Source organism: Empidonax traillii, unplaced genomic scaffold, assembly GCF_003031625.1.
Source record: "Empidonax traillii isolate 1590-97213 ecotype Southwest subspecies unplaced genomic scaffold, ASM303162v1 scaffold262:size680716, whole genome shotgun sequence".
NCBI lineage: Eukaryota > Metazoa > Chordata > Aves > Passeriformes > Tyrannidae > Empidonax > Empidonax traillii.
In genome coordinates this window covers 79,331-89,231 of record NW_020955455.1, presented here as the reverse complement: position 1 = coordinate 89,231, position 9,901 = coordinate 79,331, and the positions used below count along the sequence as shown (strand labels likewise).

General features: G+C 47.8%; 1 protein-coding gene across 5 annotated transcripts in view; it reads left to right on the top strand.

Moving 5' to 3' along the window:
* Positions 1 to 9,755: 9,755 nt before the first annotated feature.
* Positions 9,756 to 9,901, top strand: part of LOC114060158 (ubiquitin-associated protein 2-like) — a 74,973-nt gene continuing 74,827 nt past the window's right edge. For all 5 annotated transcript variants that reach the window (XM_027889424.1, XM_027889423.1, XM_027889422.1 and 2 more), the window contains exon 1: positions 9,756 to 9,875. The gene's annotated coding sequence lies outside the window, so the exon portion shown is untranslated. The remainder of the gene's footprint in view (positions 9,876 to 9,901) is intronic.

Here is a 9,901-nt window from a genome sequence, read left to right as displayed (position 1 = left end):
TGCCAGAAAGATGTTGCTCTTTGAAAAAGCATGTTTGTGTATGTGGCAATGCCCCATGCACTTTTTAAATACCTAGGTCTGTACCTTCTCATCTGAGTATTGTTAACCACGCTGTAGTCTGACCAATGGATCTTTTACTACTGCCCTGTTATATAGATAATTGTAATTCACTGCAGTTTGTTTTTTTCCACTTCTTGAAGTCGCGTGATCTGAAAATTGGTGAACAGAAAGTATTTGTGCATCTTACTATGGGTATCTCTAAATAAAATGTATTTGTATAGTGTGTTGGCTTGGCTGATGGTTTCCTTTATTTGGTAATCATCCCATGACAAGTAAATCCAGGGCAGTTTGAGAGCAAGTGGGCTTGGGTTTCTTACTGTAACAGTCCAGCCTCTGTGTGGACATGACTGATTCAAAGCAAACACAGTGAGCTGTTGTTTTTCCTTCACCAGTGAGTGGATTGATATCCTGAGTACAGATTCTCAGCTTATTCTTGTTTTTCTCATGGCTTAAACATCAGTCCTTGTTCTCTGTACAGCTGCAGTAACCCTCCTTACTTCCACAGGAAATCTATCTAGTAGCAAAGTTGGGACCGTTACACTTCAGAGCATCTCCTTCCTGTTCTCTTCATCTGGTACCTCATTTGTTCTGAGGCAAGAGTTTTCTTCCAACCTCTTTATTTTTCTGACAAGGAAATACCTCTTAGGAGCGTTGGACATCACAGATACCTGTAGCTGGACAGTCAGGTAAGTGTTCCAGGAAGACCTTGCATCCCAAAACTGCATCTGTAGCACTTCCACATACTTTCACTGTACAGGAGAGTGAGGCCTTTGTACAACTGTCCTATTTCACTGCTGTAAGTGAGAAAGTAATGTTTTGAGAGGAATGTCCTCAAGAGATCTAAGTTTAATGCTGGAGGTTAAAGTCCTGTGCCTAAAATCAGCTTTTGCATCCCCATCTTCACCCTTGGCCTCATTCTGAGTGGCTGGTTTCCATGGTCATGGACAAACTGCAGCTTTGTAAGCAAGCTGTGGGAGATCATGTTTCCAACTACACCATCTCTGCATCCAGCAGCAGGCATTACTGACGCTTGTGCGTGGAAGAGGAGGCATAGGAACACTATACTGTCATTCTACTGAGCCTTATACCAAAACTGTTTGAGAACTGAGAGATGCAAAGAAAAAACAAATCCCCTGGCCCTGGAGACAGAGGGTTAGAGAGGGCCCTGGCAAACAGGGGTACTAACTCCCCACCTGCCTCAGATGTTCCATCGAGTACAGCATTCAGACGGTGAGGGGCCTGTCAGGACCAAAAATGACCTCACAAGGTACCAAGGCAGTTGATACCCATTGAGCTCCTCTTACATGTGTGTCCAGCTTAAATCTCAGCAACAGAGTCCAAATTCTCCCCCAGCAACTACTTTTAGCATTCATCTATTTTGTCCCCTCACCTGCCTTGCAGGCCCCCTTGCTTTCCCATTCGCAGTGCAGAGGAAGCAGTTTGCTCCCTTCTGTGAGGCAGCTCACCTCTGTTTTTTTGGAAGGGATATTTAGCTGTTTCATGGCCATGGTCTTCACTCCTTATACCACCCAGTCCAGGTGTTCTTTCTCACTGGCCGTGCTTGACATATGTGTGTGTGTGGCCATCGTCATTCCTGCCTGTGTTACCGGGATGAGATCCATTGCACTCCTTGGCTTGGAGTCTGGAGCAGGACAACGCTGTTACCAACTGTGCTTTTCACTGAGCACCACAAACATGTGGCAGCAGACATTACCCTTTCAACACTCAATCTGCTGTCTGCATCCCCCTCCCAGCCCAGCTGCTGCAGGTTTGCTTGCCTGTCATCACTTCCCTTCTTGGGTGTATTTTGGTTTTGATCTCTTTGACTTGGGGCCTCAGCTCTTGCCAGCTGGTGGCACCGCTGTTGCAGAATGAGGAAGACAAGCCAGGGAATGGTTTCACACCGTTCAGTTAAGTTCTTCCTAGCCATAGCTGCACTCATCCTATCTATTTCTGAATGGAGGATTGGGATAGTCTTTCCCAATGCAAGGTTCTTCCATGGTCCAGTAAATGAATGAATGAATGAAGACATACCAGGGACACAGTGCTTGTCTGAACTGCTTTTTGGGCAAGGGTGACCTATTCTTTCAGAGATTGAAAGTGAGAAATTTCACAGTGTATTAGAAAACAAGAATCTCTGTGGTTGTGACCCAACTTCCTCAGTCCCTCTTAAGCCTCCTCACTTGGAAGAACAAATGTGAGGGAGGGCTTCAGCCCCCTGCAAGGCTCAAGGCACCATGTGGCCAACATGGCATTTGGGAGCTTCAGGTCAGCTGCTCCAAAGCACTGCCCTGCACCGAGAGTCTTACTGTTCCCTCTTCATTAAGGTGCAGCAGGAGCTGGGAGAGGTGAGAGAGAAGCCACGGGCCTCAAGTGCAGAGCTGAGGTCAAGAGGTCAGCTGGACATTTGCTCAAACTGTTTGTGCCAAAGAGATAAACAGAGTGAGGGCCGTGCTCCAGGGATGCTGCAGCATCAGCAGAATGATTTGTAGCCCCTGCCATCAGTACCTGTGAATTTTTTTTCCTCATGTCAAAAATTTTCCTTTTGTTCCAGGAGATTCTTCTCTCTACAAACCCACTGCAGTGCCTGGTGCATGTTGAATGTGAAGAACACAGATTCAGCTACAATAGAAATTTCACGGATTTTAGACAACTGGAAAAAATGTGGCCAAATTTAAGGCTGCCTTTGGAAGACAGGCAGACGGGCACTGTTGCTGTAAAACTCCTCCCAGTACAGTTGCTGTTTACTGGACAAGTACTCACTTTGGGAGAAGCACGGGCCAATTTCTCCAGTTATCTGAGGCCCGAGAAAGGTCTTGGAGCCAAAAGGGTGACCAATGAGGAATAGTTGGTCAGCACTAAGGAAAACACCTGGGAAAGCATGATCCATTTCCCCCCGTGCTGTGGTGGCAGTCTGCTGCTGAGGGCTGCTGGATACCACGCCGCCGCCAGGCCAGCAAGGGTGCCAGCAGAGCGCTGTTAAGCTGTAACAACTTCTGATCTTGCCCTCTGGTAAAACCACTTCATACAGAATTTGGTTTTTTTCCCTCCAGGAGATGAATTCTAGGAGTCATGATGATTTGCCATGTGTATTTTGGGAGCACCTCTTTCCTGTTAATCGCAGAAAGCCGACTTCAGCTTTTTACCAGCATAAATAGGCTTTGACTCCAAAAACTGTCCCACTTCTCTTGTAGGCGGCTGCTGATGCACTTTGAGTGCATTTGATTTCAGGGGAAAACATTTAGTCCTGTGCTCTGGGCTGCTCAACTTGTTGCTTAAGAGGAAGAGAAACATCTGGAGCTTAAATGTTCTCTATTGAGTAATAGAAAGTGACTACATGGAGAAGTCTGTCTTTTCTGTCATGGATTTCCATGTCACCTTTTTTTCTCAACTTACTAACACAGTCTTGGAATAAGAAATGGTCAGAGGGATCAAGTCATATCCCTGAATGCTGGGTGCCTGCACTGTCGGAATGGAAGAATAGATGAGGCTGAAAGGGATCTTTGGAGATCAGATAGTCCAACCTCTCCAGGTAACCTGTGCCCATGTTTGACCACGCTCATGGTAAAAAAGCTCTATTTATAACAGGAATTTGCTGTTTTTCAATTTGTGGCTTATCACTGGGCACCACTGAGAAGTCTGGCTTCATCTGCTTTAGTTACTCCCGTAAGGTAAGGAACTGATAAAATCCCTGAGCCTTCTATTCTGCAAGCTAAACAACCCCAGCTCTCTCAGCCTGTACCTGTATGTTGAATACTTCAGCCCCTAATCATCTTTGTGACCCTTCACTAGACTCCCTCTGGTACGCCCACGTCTTTCTTCTGGAGCATTGTGGAGCCCAGAAGAGGACACAGCACACCAGATGTGTCCCATCAGTGCTGAACTGGTGGGAGGAGGGGAAGGATTGCCTCTCTCATCCTGCTGGCTGCTCTTCCCATAATGCAGGATGTCTGCCTTTGATTCATGGCTGGCTCATGTTCCACTGTCCACCAGGACTTCCATGTCCCTCTCTGCCAAGCTGCTTTACGGATGGTTGGCCCTGACCTGGCTTGTGAAATTATTCCTTCCCAGGTGCATAACTTCCCGTTGTTGAACTCCATAAGATTTCTGCTGGCCTCAGCCTGCTGAGGTCCCTCTGAATGGCACCACAATCATTTGGTCCATCATCCACTCCTGGTTTTGTGCCCTCTGTGAACTTGCTGCACTCTGTCCCATTGTCATAATGAAGATACTCAGCAGTATTGGCCCCAGAACCTCGGTCACAGCGCCGGGAACTGGCCTCCCGCTGGACTTTGTGCCGGTGATCTCAGCCCCTTGAATCCAGCAGCTCCGCCCCTCCTCTCCCCTCATCCGCCAAGGCAGTCATTTCATCATTTCAGGTGACCAGGTTGGACAGACACGACTTCCCCACTGTACATCCAGGGTGACTCCTGCCAGTCATCTTCTTGTCCTTGGTATGTTTGAGGCTTGCAGTACTATTTGCTCCCTCACCTTTGAAGGGCTGAGGGGAGGCTGACCAACCTGCAGTTCTCTGGGCTCTCCCAAGCTCACTGTTTCTTTCCTGCCATTGCCAGTTGCTGCATCTACAAAAAGCCCTTTTAAAATTGAAAACAGATGACTGACATTTAACCAGAGTTGGCAAATATCCTTGGACATGCTATTCAAAACATTTTTCTAAAATATATCACAGAATAAAAATGCTTGTAATTTATCCTAAGATGAAGTTTGGGGGAAAGCAGAAAATGGTACAAATCCAACATCAACTTTACAATACTCCTGGTTTATTACCATTCATTACAGGAACATTTATATTACCTGGAGTAAGGGAGGGCTGAGATTTCACCAGGACTGTTAAAAGCCACCTTGATAAAGTGCTGCAAGAGTCCCTGTGCAACACGCTGCAAGGATGTTTAAAAGATCTTCAGGGATCATCTACTCAACTCTGCCCACCCAAGTTCTTTAAGAGTTGGCCAGGGAAACTTCTGGCTTCGTGGAGATAATTTTAACCTTTGGAAATTTTAAGAGGCTGGAAGCATGACATTGTTAGAGCAGGGCACTAAGTGACCTGTAGACTACTTTCTTTGATTCATAGGCAAAAAGATGGAAAAGTGACAAGGGACTAAACAGATAATTCAAGGCTAGATACCTTTAATGCCAAGCAACAGGGCTGTGTGGAAAATAAGTCTGTTTAACAAAAGCCTACATAATTCTTAGAAATTGTTTGGCTGGTAAGAGTGGGCATGTCACAGAACGAAATCGGGGAGTATGACAGAACAAACTCAGCACTCATTTAGCACGGCACACACTACACAGATTAACCACTGCCACCATCCCTTTCCAAACTGGTGTTTAAGCAAGGCTCTGCTGGATCAGCATCAGACATGTTGAATTCTCTCAGAATCTGGAAATAAGTACAAAGTCACTGCAGATAAAACGTTTTCTGAAAAAGGTTGGAAGAATGGAAAATAGCAGTGGGGTTAAGGTGGTTGTGCAGAGCAATTTCAGATTCCGGTCACATGAAAATGCATCACATTTCTCATACAGCCAAATTACAAGGTGAGAAAACCTGGACCAAGGGCTGCAGGCACCACCTACAGCAGAGAGTCTGTGTCCAGGCACACAATGACTCTAAAGAATGATCAAGCACTGGCCCAGCACAAATTCCCAGGATGATGCTGAGACATGACGGACTAATGCAGCCCATGGATGTCAGGAATTTTAATGGCCTGGGCGTTATGAAGGCCAGACACAATGATATCATTATCCTTCCTGCCTTTAACACCATGAATGGCATCTCTGGCAGAAGGACTTGCTTCCGCAGTGGAAATGGCAACCCTTCCAAGCACAATTGTTGCTGAAGCCCTGCTTGTGCCGGCACATCAACACAGTTCAACACACTGGATCCCATTTCCAGGCAGCATCTTCAGGAGTTTCACCCCGCATCTAAATGCAGCAGCAATCCCTGCTATGCCCAAAGATAAAATCTCTTGTTATCAAATCCTTGTAACAGTTCTCTTGAGAGAACCCCACGATGCATCCAAGATTTTCAATTGTTTTACTGTAACTAGACAGAATTCCAGATTGTGGCGTCCCACCCTCCAGGGGAAGGGAGTGCCCAAGATTTGTAGATGCTCGTGGTCAAAAGGAATGACAAAAGCCAGAGGGCCCACAAAAATCTTCTGAAGTTCTATTAGTAAATTACACGCTTGGCATGGAAGTTGATGTGTTAGTGCCTGACCTCCTACAAGCACAAGGCGGTGGGTTTTGGTTAAAGGGAAGAGAGAAAGAGACAGAGATGAACTAAAGAGGGGAAGAGAGGAAGAAAGAAAGAAACAGGGAGAAAGAGAGATCACAGTCCTGGCTTCAGTGCTGATCCAGCTGATGGACTGTCCAGGTCCTGGGGTGCATATGCACATGGGCTTCAAGGGGGGACCATTTTGTGGATAAGTTTTCCCTGCCCTGGAGGTAAGTTTCTCACTTTCTGCGCAGATTCATTCTCATGCACAGTATGTTCTTCCAAACCTTTCTGGAAATGGGTCAGAGGCTTCAGGAGTCTTTGGAGTTCCTGATATTCCCCTACAGCCCAATCCCCTTTCTTGACCTCAGTCCCGCCCTTGTGCTGTTCTGTGTTGGGCTTTTCTCCAGGGGCCAGAACAAGGACGTTTGTCCCAGAAAAGTGCTGTCCTACCTTTCTGGCCACATCCCGCTCGTTCTCACAGTGTGTCATTACCAACTATCCTTGGCTCTTATTACCAACAATCCTTGGGTGGCTCCACAGCCAGCACAAGCTATCAATGTTTTAAACAGACACATTAGCCCCCTTATCTTCTGGGCTTCTACACAGATTCCCTGCAAACTCAAATCTGAAAGTAAAGCTTGGTTTCTTCATGCAGATCCTCTCCATTACAGAGCCTGTGTACAACTGGCTGGAATATGTTTAGGAGAAAGGCAGAGCTGTTGATGCAGGTGCCATCAGGGTTAAGAGAGAAGAGTTTGTAGGGAAGACCAATATTTTATTAGACTAAGAGATTACTGTCAGGAAAACCAGGCACAAAGCAAATAAAAACTTCAGAATAAGCAGCAAAAAACTGCTCTGCACTTCAACTCAGTCAGACTAATTATCCAGTGAGCCTGAGGGGGAAGGGTTGGTCATGTGGAAAGTAGACAAGAGCATTAGCAAGAGGGAAGACACACTGAAGCCTGAGCCTCTGAAGAAGAGATGGTTTTTCTTTCTAACTCTAACACAGAAGTAGAGCAGACTCCTGAACAGGAACAGGAAGATATTCTTAACATGAACAGTTTTCCCCAGTCCAAAATGTGACTGGCAAGGAGAATATGCCAAAGCACCACAACGGTGGTTTCCAGCCTGTGGTACATGGCCTGCAGCCCATTTCACAAATTTGCAGTAGGGGATTCAGAAAAGCAATCCTGCACTAAGCTGAGACAGCCTGTTGGGATTTGCACCTGCACTGGGCTGTTCGTTAGTGGATGGAAAACTGAAGGGGTTGCAAATCCTTGTAACAGCAGATTAGAATCCTGACACAGGCTGCAGGTAGAATTTGCCCGCCAGGACTGGTCAAACCTTTGCTGTGTTTAGTGCAGGGTCTCCACTCCAAGCTTGATGTGCTGAATCACAGATTTATTCGGTTTGGGAAAACGTCCAAGACCAAGTCAAACCTGTGACCAACCTTGTTAAGTAGAACAGAGGCACTGAGTGCCACGTCCAATCATTCCTTGGACACTTTAGGGACGGTGACTCCTCCACCTCCCTGGGCAGCCCCTTCCAATGCCTCACCACTATTTCAGTGAAGAAATTCCTCCTAATGAATACTTGGAGTGAAGGTCCTGAGCCTCCATCAGTTTATTCCTTTGGCTCTCCTCTGGAAGCTTTGTCAGTGCAGTATGCCATTTTCTCATTTATATTTACTCCATGTACAGCAGAGAGAATCTACAACACTTTGATTCTGACATCCCTGTTTAATTTTTTCCTATTCCAAATGCTCTTGGGCTGGATTCTGCATGATTTTTGGAGACACATTCCAGCTGGCATCACGCCATCTGACTACAGCATCCCAAGAGCTCTCAGCCTTTGTTGTTTCGTGCTGCACATCAAATATCCATCTCGATTATCAAAGGATTGCCAAGTCATGATAAAAGAATGCTAATAATACTGATTAAATCCACACAGATTATGGAGCTGCGGACATGTTTGTCACAAAGCTTGCGAAACTTTGTTTACAGCTGTAATTAAAGCTGTAATTGTCTTCCCCCAATAGTAATAAAACAAAATATCAACAGCTGCATGAAGAAAATCAACAGTACCTGTGTGCTGTTTGGAGTGAATTTCTATTTGGCTGAAAGAACCCTCTATGGCACTGAGAAAAGATGGAAATAGGGAGGTCTTGCAGCTTCTCAGCAGGATCTGTCATAGCTCCTGTCCATCTATACAATAGATATCAAGGATGCAGGCTGGTTGAATCTATCTACTCTAAGCAGAGAAAGAAGAAGCATAAAAAACAGTGATTAATTGTCAGATATTGTTTATGATAAAATCGGATTTCATGCCTTCTCTACTTACATGGAGAGTACGGGGTCAAGGGACAGAGGATGAGCAAACAGCAGTAAAGGAAATCAGACCACAGAAAAGGTCAAGGACCATGGGACGTCATCACTGGAGGCACCAGAGGCTGAACAAGAACATCACCTTCACCAGCCCTGCCTGCTCAGCACCAAGCAGGGACCAACTCCCACACAGGATGAGTGAGCCTGGCTTTAACATGTCAGGTTTTGCAAAGAAGGGATGCTCGAAGGGTGCGACTGCTGTGGTTTGGGTAGTCAGAGGTACTGCACACAGTGGAAAAAACACACGGTACGAAAAAGCCTAAAGGGAGAAAGCTTTTCATTTTTATTTTCTCCTGACCTCCTCATCTCAGGGAGTCAAGCTTTATTGACTACCCATTTTCACCATCCATCATCATTCAGTTTACCCCCTCAACATCCTTCATTAGTCCGCACCATATGCTCCTTGCCCTTCTCCTCCCGTGGTGCAGCTATCCTTTGTCCTGGATTTCTCCATGTCCACGGGGTGCCTCCCTGTGCCCAGCATGGCAGGACGGCCAGACGCTTACATTAACTTACACTAACCCAAGCGCGGAATTGGTTCCGGAACGCCCGCTCCCAGCGCACAGGGGTCCCTCACGGGGGACCCTCGCGGGCTCTTTCACAGGGTCACTCAGGAGGGTTTCCCGGGGGGGCTCTCACACGGTCCTTCACGGGGACTACTCGGGGGTTCCCTCGGAGATTCTCGAGGGGTTTTGTCGGGGAATCCCTCAAGGGATCCCTCACATCATTCTCCCTCTCAGTGACCCTCAGGGGATTCCTCGCGGGCTCCCTCAGGGCATGTCTGAAGTGGTCCCTGTCGGAAGGTCCGAGGGGTGTCCCTCAGACAGGGATCCCTCGCATGGTCCCCCCGTGGGTCGCTCAGACAGTCTCCCTTGGAGAGTCCCCCTGTGGGTTCCTCAGACGCCGGTCCCTCATAAGGGGAGCCCCTCAGAGGAGAGTCCGTCAGGCGTCCCCTCACGGACGGAGCCCTCCGGCGATCTCTCTCTCCCCCCGCCCCTGGGCGGGGCCCCCTCAAGCCCCGCCCCTTCCCCCACCGCCGAGAGCGCGCCGGGCCGGGGGAGCGGAGCCCCGGTCACGTGAAGGGCGAAAGGAAGGGGCGGGGCTCCCCCGCGCGCGGTGCTCACGTGGTCGCCGTGAGGGCGCGCGGGGGGGCGGAGGCGGAAGCGGGGCCGGTGGATGGTCGCGCGCTGGCGGTGCGTGAGGGGCGCGCGCGGCTCCG